This window comes from Pinus tabuliformis, chromosome 3_1, assembly GCF_031772625.1.
Source record: "Pinus tabuliformis cultivar Carrire ecotype Pingquan chromosome 3_1, CPIR1, whole genome shotgun sequence".
NCBI lineage: Eukaryota > Viridiplantae > Streptophyta > Pinopsida > Pinales > Pinaceae > Pinus > Pinus tabuliformis.
In genome coordinates, this window is record NC_142301.1 from 887,494,343 (window position 1) to 887,509,646 (window position 15,304).

The 15,304-nt window shown below is 36.6% G+C and overlaps 1 pseudogene; it reads right to left on the reverse strand.

Moving 5' to 3' along the window:
• Positions 1 to 5,779: 5,779 nt before the first annotated feature.
• Positions 5,780 to 13,947, reverse strand: LOC149190461 (PH, RCC1 and FYVE domains-containing protein 1-like; annotated as a pseudogene).
• Positions 13,948 to 15,304: the final 1,357 nt, after the last annotated feature.

Here is a 15,304-nt window from a genome sequence, read left to right on the forward strand (position 1 = left end):
GTCGAAGAGGAGGCCTGCCGCGTTTCTTCGGGGTCCCCTGAGAGTGAGCCATGTCTGCTTGAGATGGATCGACTTGATTCCCTTCTTCTTTGCTGAGGGGTTGCTCCCCCGGTCCTGAACTGTCTTTGGGGGAATTGTCCTTCCAGCTTCTCCACTTCCTTTGTTATTAATGAGAGGGAAATCCTTATAGAGATGCCCAACCTTGTGGCATCTCCTACATCTGAAGGAAACCCCTTCATGGTCCAGATTTTGCCGCTGAGAGAAATTCTGCCATTGAATTGTGATATATTCCTTAAGCCCATCACTAGTATCAATGTGTACCAAAATTCTTGCATACGCCATCCTTCCTGTCGAGAGGTAGGATTTATCATACTCCAGGTAAGTTCCCAGGAAGCTCCCTATACGCCTAAAGATGTCCTCTGAACAAAACTGTAATGGCAAGCCAGGTAGTCTAACCCAGAGGGGGCTTGCTTCAAGTTGTTCTCTTCCTGGGTCGAATAGTGGTGTCCACCTTCGAAGGAGCACCGGTGCTTGTTCAAGATGCCAAACCGCTGAAAGTACCAAGTTGGTGTGCTCTGCCTTGGTGAAGCGGAGCGTGAACCATCCTCTGAAAAAGGTTTGTACCACCAGTGGTTTAGCCAGATGATGTCCCCAAACCTTCGCTGCCCACTGCTTCAATCTAGTGGCGCTATAGAACCAGTCCCTGACTCTTCCTACCAACACGTGTTCGGTTGTGTCCATTGCCTTGCTCCACTGGAAATCCTCGCCTAAACTCAGGAATACCTCCAAAGCCTTTGGTTTCAAGACCCTTGGTTTCTTTGCTTTCTGGGTTCCTTCATCAGGTGTGGAATTCTGATGGATGCCTTGGGTAGGGTTAGACTCACGTGCAGGGACATCCAAATGGGGTTCGGATGGGAAGACTCCTGAAATGGGGGGAATCTCAGTAATATTTCTAGATGGGGGGGCCGATGAGGGCGGCATAGGATGCCCTGAATCAAAAGCGGCAGGATCGTTGGTGATAGCTGCCGAAAGGGCACGGGAACTGGCGGAGGATGGGAAAGATGAGATACCCTCTGAGGAGATGCCCAGGTTGGGTTCTAGTGTTTGATCCACAAAATTTAGGGTAGATGGAGATAAGGGCTGAGCAGTGAGGTCTGGTATGGAGGGGGAAGCCTCTGAGAGTGTAGCCACTGAGCATGAAGGCCCTGAGATCGAGGGTAGCGAGGCAATGGTGTCAGAGAAATCACAGTCGTAAGGGTAGCTGCTTGCCGGGTTTACTTGGTGAGATGTCTAGATGGAGGTACTCGCTAGTGGGTCTTTCGAGTAGTTTACTAGGTCCTCCATAACCGTCATTATTTTCCTACGCCAGTTGCCTTCAGAAACCAAGGATGCCTATCGCTGTAGTGACCGGTAATAGGCGGGTTACAGTCGAGGAGGGTGAGGGTAAAAACAAGGCAGTAAGTATGAAGGAATGACCGTAACGGCTCAATGGGAGCGGAGGGTGAGTTACCAGGGCTGGTGTACGGGAGGACGGTGAGGAGCTGGTGCAGATGCAGATGGTTGTAGATGCTGAGAAAGTTGCAGAGTCCAGTCGAAACCCTAACCCCAGCTGGTTCTCCATTCCATCTCCGCCATCTCTCCAAAGATCACAATGTCGCGTAAGGAAATAATTGTTAGAATATAGTTGTTAATATTGAATTAAGGAAAATAATTAATCAAAAGAAGTTTTTTAATCAAATGAATATCTAATATTAAAATAATATTTAGGTCAAACCTAAATTATCGAAACAATTAATAAAACAAAATTAATATTTGGGTCAAACTTAAATATATAAAAAAATAAAAATAAAAATAAAAATTGTCAAACTTAAAAGTAAATATTTGGGTCAAACCTAAATAATCAAAACACTAAAACAATTAATAAAATAAAAAAATATTTAGGTCAAACTTAAATAATCAAAACAATTAATTCTAAAAACTTAAAAATAAATTAAAATAATAAATGTTCAAACTTAATATATATATATATATATATATATATATATTATATTAAATTAAATAAATAGCTAAATAAATAAATAATGAAGAAAATAAAGTAATTAATCATTTATTAGTAGTCAATATAAAAAACAAATAAATAATAAAAATTAAGAAATTAGGAAGTCAAGTCTTACTAGCACAATTGGTTGAGGATGGGCCTTGTGAGCAAGGTGATCTAGGATCAAACCTCACTGAGGTGGTTGTGCCCATGCTAAAAGAAATCCATACAACTAAGGGTTGGTGTGGCACCCTGGGTGACTTTTACAGGGATCACAAACAACTTGACAAACAAACAAGAACTACTTTAAAACAAACAAATCCAGTGACTAAAAATTAATCATTTAATAAGTTATAGATTCAAATGACATTTAAATATAATTCAATAACACTTTTCTCAAGAGCTACTTTAACAAAAACAAATTGAGTGACTACAAATGAATCATTTAATAAGTCATAGATTCAAATGACATTTAAATATAATTCAATAACACTTTTCTCAAGAGATGCTTTAACACAAACAAATCCAATGACTACAAATGAATCATTTGATAAGTTATAGATTCAAGTGATATTTAAATATAATTCAATAACACTTTTCTCAAGAAGTTACTTTAACACAAACAAATCCAGTGACTAAAATGAATCATTTAATAAGTTATAGACTCAAGTGATATTTACATATAATTTTTATTTTTAATAATTTAGTAATATTTTAAAAATCAATCAAGATTAATAAAAATAACTAATATACCATGGGTTAAAACTGATATATTAAATAAATATAAGTTACAAAACCATCAATTATAACTAAACCATTGGCAACAACACTTTTCTCAAGAGCTACTTTAACACGAACAAATCTAGTGACTAAAAATGAATCATTTAATAAGTTATAGACTCAAGTGATATTTAAATATAATTCAATAACAATTTTCTCAAGAGCTACTTCAACACAAACAAATCGAGTGACTACAAATGAATCATTTAATAAGTTATAGATTCAAGTGATATTTAAATATAATTCAATAACACTTTTCTCAAGAGTTACTTTAACACAAACAAATCTAGTGAGTAAAAATGAATAATTTAATAAGTTATAGACTCAAGTGATATTTACATATAATTTTTATTTTAATAGAAATAATTTTTTTTAATAATTTAATAATATTTTTAAAATCAATCAAGATTAATAAAAAATAACTAATATTAATGTAAGACAATTAAATTTGATTATGAAAATTTAATATAGTAATAAATGTATTATAGAAATTATGTATGTGATACATTAAATCATTAAATATTGCATACAAATATAAAGATAAATTATTTGTGAATTTAGGCTTTTGTGATCCATATTATGAATGTTGAGCTATCATATTATGAATGTTGACAAAACCTTTCCCATGTGGTTTTCACTGAAAGATAGATCAACAATTAATGATTTGATTATATTTATTATACAAATTATGTTCATGGTCCATTAAAATAATTAATATAAAATATAACTATATATATATGATTAATAAATTAAAATACATATATATACACATATATATCTGCGAGAGATAAATTAAACACTTTAACAATAATTATAGTAAATAATAGATATAAAAATGTCCATTTCAATTTATAAGTGAAACTGAAAAATTATAAATAAATAAATCCATAATTAAACACTATAATTTATGAATGGATTAATAATTAATGGCTATGACATTATTTAACAAGATTATGAATTAAGTTTTAGTAGTCTAAGTAATAGATGAAATGGTTCTATTAGAAGTTTTTGTTTTTTTTTTTTTTTTTTTTTTTTAAACCAACAAAAAATTTTAAAAATCATGTATTTGCTTTGCAAAGATCAAGTGTCTTGTTGTACCTGTTTCTCGTAGGCAGACCTTGGCTACAAAAACTACGCCGAAAAGCCAACTTGACCAGTCTTTAGGTTCAAGCTGGGCCTTGAATCAAAGGGGGCTCCCCCAAATGTTTAACGTTGTTCATTGTCATTGGACAGTATCCTATGAAGCACAATGCCTAGATTTATAATTTAATTTGGGTGGTTGTTGGTGATTACGAATCTCTGTTCATGAATAATCCTTCTTCTGCAGAATCCTTGGTCAAAGTGTCAGCATCTAGTTTGGCAAGATAACATGATTTTTAAATGATTTGAAAGAAGAATATGAGGGACTTCCTGATAATTAAGTAGCCATACTGTATACTTAATCAACCACGCAAATTTGGATGCGTGTAGAAGATTTCTATAGCCAAACAAGACACATTCAAGAGATGACAGGAGGCAACAATTTAAAGATGTAGAGGAGCTATCTTAGACAGACTGTCCAATAAACTAATCTCTTTAAATGATTATAACTTTGCAGGGGATTTCAGATAGATTAATACTTTATCTATTCTTACCCAAAATCTCCTATGTTACTTTGAACATGTGTAGAAATAAGGTATGAAAACACTAGAAAAACATACAGGAAACACAAGTTCTGTCATGAACTAGAGCTGGAAGACTTCAATTAAGAATTATGTAATCAAAGTTTTACAAAGCTGAAAGGTTTTGGCAACAAAAGCCAACCCTTTTACAATACAAATGAAACAATATATAGAATAAATCTCTCCTAAACTCTTACAATAATTCTTGAATAAAATCCTGAATAATAACTGAAAATAGAATGATATCTCTAATTTATCTGCTGGAAACTTTGAATTGTTTGCAAGTATTGTTCCTTGAAATCTGGAATTGGTTCACTGGTGCTTAATATTCTGCCTTTGTTTATTGAACTGCTTGAGTCAAATTCATTGGAATTGAATTTGGAATGTTCTGCCACTTGTCTCCTTTCTCAAAAGATAAGATCACCCCTTTCCTTAGTAACAAATAAACATTTATAACAGGTTCGTATTTTACTTAAAACATTTATTAAAGATGTCAGAGTATGGCCATTGATGATTAGAATTAAGGGACTGATATTTCAACTTGTAGAAAAGGAGATTTCTTGCCCTATACCAAAATGAACTCAACCCAGTAGTGATAATAGAGTTTAGTCTCTAGTTTGTAGCACTAACTTCTGTAAATTACTAAAGATACTGCCACGTTAAGAACTAAATAGCGTGCACAATAATTGCCCGGGTTAACCATCTGACTAGAAACACCATTATCACATGTACTTTTGAGTTTGGTTTATTCCCCCATAGTAAAACCACTAACTGGTTAACAATGGCAGCATCTCTGCATCTCTAATAAGATGCTTAAGCTCCTTAGCAGCAACTTCTTGTCCCTTTGGACCAGCATTTCTCAAGAGCCATAGGAGGGTTGGAACAACATATGTACTTTAAACACAAGCACAAATTTCTTCACTACGAGAACATAAATTTCCTAGCAAAAGTGAAACATTCTCTTTTGATTTCCAGGATCCAGATTTGAGCAGCTAGACAAGTGGAGGTATCCTACTTGCTGCTGTAATTGCCCATTTACTGTCTTCGACTTCTACAGACAAAATAGAAAGCAAAGCAACGACATGCTCTTGTTGTTACTCAGTAGATAGGCCAAGGAATGAGATTAAAAATTGATTTCCTTCTCACCCCTTAGACGATAGTCAAAGATCTGAATTGACAGAACATAGGTTTCTTAATAAGTGCATGAGTTCTTCTTGTATCTCACAACTAGCCATAGTCACCAGCCCAACCAACATTTTTTTTTTTTTTGCTTTAGCATGTAGACAACCTATAGATACCTCTAGAAAATTTCCTGGCTTAATGTATCATTCGCCTTCTTCTTATTATCGACCAAAAGTTTTGAAGTTAGGCCTGAATTTTTTGGAGTTGGGAGTTGTAGACCGAGGTGGACGGGAACGCCTTGAAATTAGTGATAATGCCCGAGAAACAATTCTAGACACAAGAAGAGATGCAGATAATTTTTTTTTGGAAGAACCAAAAATGGGACTCATGGGTACTGAAATATTTGTGTTCCCCCACGGTGTATTGCTATTCGGAATTGGAGATACTCGTCTGCTATAGAATTCCATCTTCCTATTTCTTCTAAAGGCGTATCTACTCAGAGTTTGTTTAGATGAATCCATGTTAGAGAACTTGGAAAACTGTAAAGGTGTTTTTGCATCAAACTTTTCTTGTTTCTCCTCAGAAACATGGGAATGTTGATTGACATTTCCTCTTTTGAACCCCAAAGTGTTGTATATTAAACCAGCTTCAATAGCCTTAAACTTGATATAACAATTATCACAAACATGAAATGTCTTGTGAGGATTTGGAGTTAAAGAATCCTCGAAGGACTTCTCGACACTACACGCATGGCAGAAAACAAGCCCATAATTATAGCAATTGTGACGTTGTCTTGAAAAACCAAATGGAAGATGACAACCTGAACACATAGATTGGTCAGCACTTGATACCCACTTATTACCACAAATAGTTGATGTGAAACTAGAACCGCATGCTACACTTTTGACTTGTTTGCTTGTTAATGCTTCAACGAAAGTTGGAGAATTTCTATCTTCAATGTCACCATGACTTAACTGTCCATTTCCTCCCTTTCCCCATGTGTACACTTCTGATTTTGATGTCATAACTACAACATGGCCACAAGTTATATGCTCTACATATTCATTATGAAGCTTACCTTCCACACATATTGGAAGCTTCCCAACAGCTTGAGGATTTCCCAATTGACCATTAACAGGGCTACCCATTATATATACATGCCCCGAGGTTGTGAGAGCCACCGTAAGGCTATGCCCACATGCTACTTGTTGGAAATTAGGTTTAATAAGTGTAGCTACACAGGTTGGAATGAGTCTGGAATTTTTTTCTCCTTGCACAAGCAAGTGGTAATGACCACAATGGTGTTTGTGAATCGTTCTTCAGAGATTTTGAAGTCAGCATTGATGAACGCAATCTTTCTTGCTCCCCAGATGATATATCTAGGATACCAAACTCTGTATCAATAAATTGTAATGGATCATACGTAGGAAGCATAGATATTAGGAAAAAGTCATATTTCAGATGTCTGCAATCCCAGACATAGTTCTTTCACGATCAAAATAGATAGTATGAGAACAGAGATGTATCACCCTACTCCATGAGATTCTTCACCTTTGGTATAAAACCCAGAGAATTCTTACATTGTTGACTCTAGATGGCTCTACTCACAAGAGGCATTGTGAACAAATATCCAATAATAGGTCAACTATGCAGTGTGCACTCCAGGAGATGCACAACCCGTGGATGGTAGGAATCTCACCACCCAAACTCTTGCCCTTGGTTGTTGGCATAGGTAACTATTGCCAACATTGTTGGTTAAGGGCTTTGTATTTGACAAAACACTACTCAACCTGTTGTACTGAAAGCATAAGTTGATGTTTTTTTTGGGGGGGGGGAGTGGGGGCTGCACATGGTAAGTAGTTTTCAACCTGGGGGGACCGAAATGCTCCAAATGATGCCATGTGATCACAGGTGTTTTTTTCAAAACAAGGCTTCTGACCCCCCCCTGCTGTTAAAGATCGAATGATCTTGGGGGTCCAAAATGGAATGAAAACCGTTAATTTCGTAGTGACAAACTATACCATTAAAAACTGCTTGGACATTATCCTTGCCCTTCCTTATCTTGACGCTTGTTATATTTGTCTTTGACTTATATGCTACTTTGACTTTGAAGTTTAGCTCTCCATGAGAGTTTTATCCCATATGTACAAGGTGAGGAATATAAATGGTGTTTATATACACCATTGTATTCAATATTTGTAAAGGCGTGGTTGAATGAAATGCATGCCCTTGTGGGCTCCTCCCATGCTTTGATTTGTGTATGTCATTGACTAGTTTCTGACTTGCGTTGCTTTTGGTTGGTAGCAAACTTGACTTCGGTGTTTGATGGGCTTAAATTTGATGTCAAACTTAAAGATTGGGTGACAAGCCCAACTTTTTTTTTCAAACAATTTTTAATTTTAAATAAAAATAATAAAAAAATATAATTAATTTTATATTTTTAATAAAATTAAGTATTTAAAATATTCAAAATTAGTCGAGCAACCATGTTTCCATGAATTTATATATGCCCAAAGATTTAGCTAAAAGGTAGACTGGGTAAAATAAAAATAAAAATTGTAACTTTCCGGGTGTCAGAAAAAGCTACAACATCGGCTCCAACTAGGGACTACCTTCCCTTGTGGGACGTAGAGAACTAGTAGACCAGCTGATCCGGGTCCGAGTGTGACAAAGGACCCTTCCAAGACCTTTTACTTCCGTGATGTGTTAAATTGCATTTTTAAAAGAACATAAATGAATACATCTGCATGCTGTAAAGGAGAGAAATATGACATTCATCAACACATGAAAACATAAGCCATTAATAACGGAGTTCATCTAGGAGGGATTACGTCTCCGGGCCTCAGTGTCAAGATGGTGTAGGCCGCTGCATTAAGTGTTGTCAATAGCGATGATGTACATAAGAGGTTACATCTCTATCATACAAGGAAAATTCCCTCACATAGGAGTGGTGCCAAGAGATGTTCTGCTATAGGAACCCTCAGTCAAAAAGGATTCCTATCAGTATGACATAAACTCATGCATGATGAGAATGAGCATCTCGCTGACATGGCATAAAAGGGATTTCAATGTAATCATACATGGAAACACATGAGTATCCCATCAACATGACGACCAAGGGAACTCAAACAAAACATGACGAATCATGACAACAAGTGCATCCGACAAATGATTTTGCATCACATCAAGCAGGAATTATGAGACAAGTAAGAAATAAGATCCCACATCAAACATCAAACTGGGATCTGTGCAACACAATGCATAGAAAAAAGAAGTACATGAACACATTGCATATACCTCACATCCCGAGCCATTTGAAGGAAAGGATGTCAAACTGCTGAAGTTTGTCGTACCATCAATCTCGCGGCATGGAATGGCTGCTTGCACATGAATGCTGACACCTGCACTCCACTTTGAAAAGTGATTGAAAAATGAAATGAGAAAATGGAAAATCTAAGTACACCGTCAAATTTTTGGCATCGAATAGTGCAAAATCGACTGTCAAATTTCTGAATTATGAGAAAATGAAAATCTGGGGCTCAAGGAATCTTTTAGATTCCACCTAGATTCCTTAAAGATTCCCTCTTCCAGGTCCTCTGTAAATCTGCTGCCAATATCAGGAAACTGACTATGCCATCGGGTTCGTGTCGCTGAGAGGTGTAAGATCGACATAAAATTTGTCCAATTTGGACACTGCAAAAATTTCACCCTCCTGGAAATTTCGCTCAATCATGGTCCCCCCTGCAATAAATAAATTAAAAAAATTATCGCCTCGATTTTCGTGTGCACCCCTACTCCTCCATGCCTGGGTGCACTGACAAATGACGGGTTTATATAAGTTTTTGGTGGCGGATTAAACAAGAAATGCTGTTTAGGCGGATTTGTATGAGGAGGTGATTAGTAAGGAGGAGGTCGGGTGGTCAAACGCCGACCCCTCCATTTTAATACCCCTATTGTTTTATAAAACCGAAAATTTATTTCTCTGTTGGGGGGTCAGGTCCGCATTGGGTGGCCCACCCCATAACCTCCGTATCTTTTTGGATGGCGTTGTATTAAAATGGTGTGGGTGCATTTATGGTATTAGTGTATGGTTGTTTCATGGGGCCCCCGGTGGGGGCCGGCCCACGTGGGCCGAGCGGGTTCAATCCCCGTTGGCCTCCACATAAAAATGATTAACATATGCTTATGGAAAGCCGTGGGGTGGTGGGGGTGGTGGCCCGCCACCTCATTTATCTATATTTTTTTTAATTTTTAATAATAATAAGGCCATTTCGAAAATTCCAAAATTTGACCGAAGGAATCAAATTAAACATGCCACATATTTTCCCGGAATCTGGCCAGAGTTGGCCGGATTCCGTCCACCGGAAAACTTCCAAATTGTGTCTCCATTAAGCCTGCCCAATCAGCAAAAGTCAACCAAAACTTTGACTGGCTCGTTCTCCCTCATACGAGCTCGGATTGACAAACCATTTGCACCGCTGTGATCAGGACGACGAGATCTACGCTCTGGTCTTGGTTCAAAAGCATTCTGTTCACTTTGATTTTCAAGCTTCCATAAGCCCTCTTTGTCCTATGTGTGTCTCTGGAGCCACCTGGATCACCAGCTACCTTAAGTGTTGAGCATGGAATCATACCATGAAACCATCAACAATTCATCTGTAATCATGTAAAAGTATAACCAATCTCCATGAATCAATCATGTCATTTGAATATCCTGCAACTGCACAGTAAAACTTGTACTTGTGAATTGCAAGCACGTTGAAATCTGAAAACTATACACTATTCCAAAATCTGTCAAACTGCAACTTATTGCTTATTTCAATATTCTTGTTTCAAGTCTCATTTATTTTAGGAAAGAAAATTCTAATTGTAGCAATCTCATCTACAATATGCTTCGTTGAGACTTAAATCAACCCATATACTGCACACCAAAATTGAATAATCTAACACTCACTGAATCTGAAAATAACTAATTCAACCCCACACAACCTTTACCTAACTGAACTAAACATTTGCACTGTTAGGTGTAATCTACTTTCCAATGTAACCAAGTGAGGAGTGGATTTACTAGTTGATCACTTTGCCAACAGTTGAAAACTCGAAACATATTTACAATATAAAACTCAAACCCCATAGGCAACATATAATTACATGTGAACTCAGAAAATTGTATCCTTTTTTGATGTTTGAGACTTCTGGTCATCATCAAGAAGTAGAAATATATGTTGTTGAATGCAACTATTGCTATGAAGAAGAAAAACATACAGTTGCATGCTATTATCATAGCCAGATATGCACTTATCATTTTGAACCAGCTGAATCCGGAAACCAGTGGAATCGCCATATGACAAAGTGGAGTCGCCAGGTGAAAGCAATGCAACCAATATCAACTGTCTAGTCTTTGTTCACCAGCAAAGAGTAGATCTAGTCTTTATCATTCTCCGGGGAAAGACATCTTCGTTACTTCGCTCCCTGACAATGACGCCAAATCTTGTACCTGTTTCTAGTAGGCAGCCCTTGGCTGCAAAAACTATGCTGAAAAACAAGCTCGATCAGTCTTTAGGTTCAAGCTGGCCCTTGAACCAGAGGGATCTCCCTCAAATTTTACGAGGCCTTGTTTAACGTTGTTCACTATCACTGGACAACAACCTATGAAGCACAATGGCTAGATTTATAATTTAATATGGGTGGTTTTCAGTGATTACCAATCTATGTTCATGAATAAATCCCTCTCTTGCAAAATCCTTGGTCAAAGTGTTAGCATCTAGTTTGACAGAACAACATGATTTTTAAAAGATTTGAAAGAAGAATATGAGGGAATTCCTGATACTTAAGCAGTCATAATGAATACTTAATCAACCAGGCAAATTTGGATGCGTGTAAAAGATTTCTATAGCCAAACAAGACACTTTCAAGAGATGGCAGGAAGCAACAATTTAAAGATGTAGAGGAGCTATCTCAGATAGGTTGTCCAATAAACTAATCTCTTTAAATGATTATACCTTTGCAGGGGATTTTAGAGATATTGATACTCAATCTATTCTTACCCATAATCTCCTATGTTACTTGGAACATGTGCAGAAATAAGGTATGAAAACACCAGAAAAACATACAGGAAACACAAGTTTTGTCATGAACTGGAGCCAGAAGGCTTCAATTAAGAATTTTGTAATCAAAGTTTTACAAAGATGAAAAGTTTTGGCATCAAAAGCCAACCCCTTTACATTAAAAATGAAACGAATAAATCTCTCCTAAACTGTTACAATAATTTTGGAATAAAATCATGAACAATAACTAAAAATAAAATAATATCTCTAATTTATCTGCTGGAAACTTTGAACTGTTTGCAAGTATTGTGCCTTGAAATCTGGAATTGTTTCACTAGTGCTTAATATTCTACCTTTGTTTGTTGAACTGCTTGAGTCAAATTCCTCGATTTTGAATTTGGAATGTTCTACCACTTGTCTCCTTTCTAAAAAGATAAGTTCACCCTTTTCCTTAGTAACAAATAAACATTCATAACAGGTTCATATTTCACTTTAAAACATTTAATAAAGATGTCGGAGTATGGCCATTGATGATTAGAATTAAGGGACTGATATTTCAACCTGTAGAAAAGGAGACTTGTTGCCCTGTACTAGAATGAAGTCAACCCAATACTGATAATAGAGCTTAGTCTTTAATTTGTAGCACTAACTTCGGCAAATGACTAAAGATACTGCAACCTTAAGAGTTAAATAGAGTCCACTATAATCACCCGAGTTAATATGCTGACTGGAAACACCAATATCACATGTACTTTTGAGTTTGGTTTATTCCCCCATAGTAAAATCACCAACTGGTTAACAATGGGAGCATCTGCATCTCTAATATGATGCTTAAGCGCCTTAACAACAACTTCTTGTCCCTTTGGACCAGCATTTCTCAAGAGCCACAGGAGGGTTGGAACATCATCTGTAATTTGAACACAAGCATGAATTTCTTCACTATGAGAACATAAATTTCCTAGCAAAAGCGTAGCATTCTCTTTTGCTTTCCAGGATCCATATTCGAGCAGCTGGACAAGTGGAGGTATCCCACCTGCTGCTGTAATTGCCCATTTACTGTCATCGACTTTTACGGACAAAATAGAAAGAAAAAAATGACATGCTCCTGTTGTTGCTCATTAGATAGGCCAAGGAATGAAATTAAAATCTGAATTCTCTCCTCGCCCCTTAGATGACTGCCAGAGATCTGAATTGACATAACACAGGTTTCTTAATAAGTGCATGAGTTCTTCTTGTATCTCACAACTAGCCATAGTCACCAGGCCAACCAACATTTTTTTTTTTTTTTTAGCTTCAGCTTGTAGCAAACATATGGATACCTCTAGAAAATTGCCTAGCTTAACGTATCATTCACCTTCTTCTTATTATCAAACAAAAGTTTTGAAGTTAGTTCTGAAATATTTGGAGTTGGGAGTTGCAGATCGAGGTGGACGGGGACGCCTTGAAATTGGTGATGATGCCTGAGAAACAATTCTAGACACAAGAAGAGATGTAGAGAAAAATTTCTTGGAAGAACAAAAAATGGGACTCATGGGTATTGAAATATTTGTGTTCCCCCATGGTGTATTTCCATTCGGAACTGGAGATACTCGACTTCTATGGAATTCCATCTTCCTATTTCTTCTAAATGCGTGTATCTACTCAGAGTTTGTTTAGATAATTCCATGTTAGAGAACCTAGAAAACAATAAAGGTGTTTTGGCATCAAACTTTTCTTGTTTCTCCTCATAATCATGGGAATGTTGATTGGCATTTCCTCTTTTGATCCCCAAAGTATTGTATATTAAACCAAATTCAATAGCCTTCAACTTGATATAACAATTATCACAAACACGAAATGGCTTGTTAGGATTTGGAGCTAAAGAAGCCTCGAAGGACTTCTCAGCACTGCACACATGGCAAAAAACAAGCCCAAAATTATAGCAATTGTGACATTTTCTTGTAAAACCAAATGGAAGCCGACAACTTGAACATGTAGATTGGTCAATACCTGATACCCACTTATTAAGACAAATAAATGCTATGAAATTAGAACCACATGCTATACTTTTGACTTGTTTTCCTTTTAATGCTTCAACCAAAGTTGAAGAATTTATATATTCAATGTCACCATGATTTAACTGTCCATTTTCTCCCTTTCCCCATGTGTACACTTATGATTTTGATTTCAAAACTGCAACATGATAAGCACCACATGCTATATGCTCTACAAATTCATTACGAAGCTTACCTTTGACACATACTGGAACCTTCCCATCAGCTTGAGGATTTCCCAATTGGCCATTAACAGGGCTACCCATTGTATATACATGCCCCGAGGTTGTGAGAGCCACCATAAGGCTATGCCCACATGCTACTTGTTGGAAATTAGGTTCAATAAGTGCAGCTACACAGGTTGGTACGAGTCTGGAATTTTTGTCTCCTTGCTCAAGCAAGTGGTAATGACCACAATGGTGCTTGTGAACCGTTCTTCGGAGATTTTGAAGTCAGCATTGATGAACACAATAGTTCCTGCTCCCCAGATGATATATCTAGGATACGAAACTCTGTATCAATAAATTGTAATGGATCATACACAGGAAGCATAGATATTAGGAAAAAGTCAAATTTCAGTTGTCTACAGTCTCAGACAAAGTTCTTTCACGATCAAATTAGACAATATGAGAACCAGAGATGTATCACCCTGCTCCATGAGATTCTTCACCTTTGCTGTAAAACCCACAGAGTCAAATCTTCTTACATTGCTGACTCTAGATGGATCTTCTCAGAAGAGGCATCATGAACAAATCTCCGCTAATAGGTCAACCAGGCAATGCACACTCTATGAGAAGCATAACTGGTGGATGGTAGGAATATCACCACCCAAATTATTGTCCTTAGTTGTTGGGAGAGGCAATTGTTGGCAGTATTGTTGGTTAAGAGCTTCATATTCGACAAAACTATACCCAACCTATTTCACTGAAACCATAATCTGATTTTGGGGGTGGGCTACACATGGTAAGTAGTTTTCGACCTGAGGGACCGAAATGATCCAAATGATGCCACGTGATCACAGGTGGTTTTTATCAAAACAAGACTTCAGAATCCCCTAGATATTAAAGCTCAGATGACCTTGGGCATCCGAAATGGAATGAAAACCATTAATTTTGTAGTGACAAACTCTACCATTAAAAAATGCCTGGACGTTATCCTTGCCCTTCCTTATCTTGACGCTTGTTATATTTGTCTTTGACTTATATGCTACTTTGAATTTGAAGTTTAGCTCTCCACGAGAGTTTTATCCCATATGTACAAGGCGAGGAATATAAATGGTGTTTATATACACCATTGTATTCAATATTAAGGCATGGTTGAATGAAATGCATGCCCTTGTGGGCCCCTCTTGTGCTTTGATTTGTGTATGTCGCTGACTAGTTTCTGACTTGCCTTGCGTTTGGTTGGTAGTGGACTTGACTTCGGTGTTTGATGGGCTTAACTTTGATGTCAAACTTAAAGATTGGGTGACAAGCCCAACATTTTCTTTTTTCAAATAATTTTTAATTTTAAATAAAAATACAAAAATATAATTTTATGTTTTTAATAAAATTAAGTATTTAAAATATTCAAAATTAGCCAAGCAACAATGTTGCCATGAAATTTTATATATGCCCAAATATT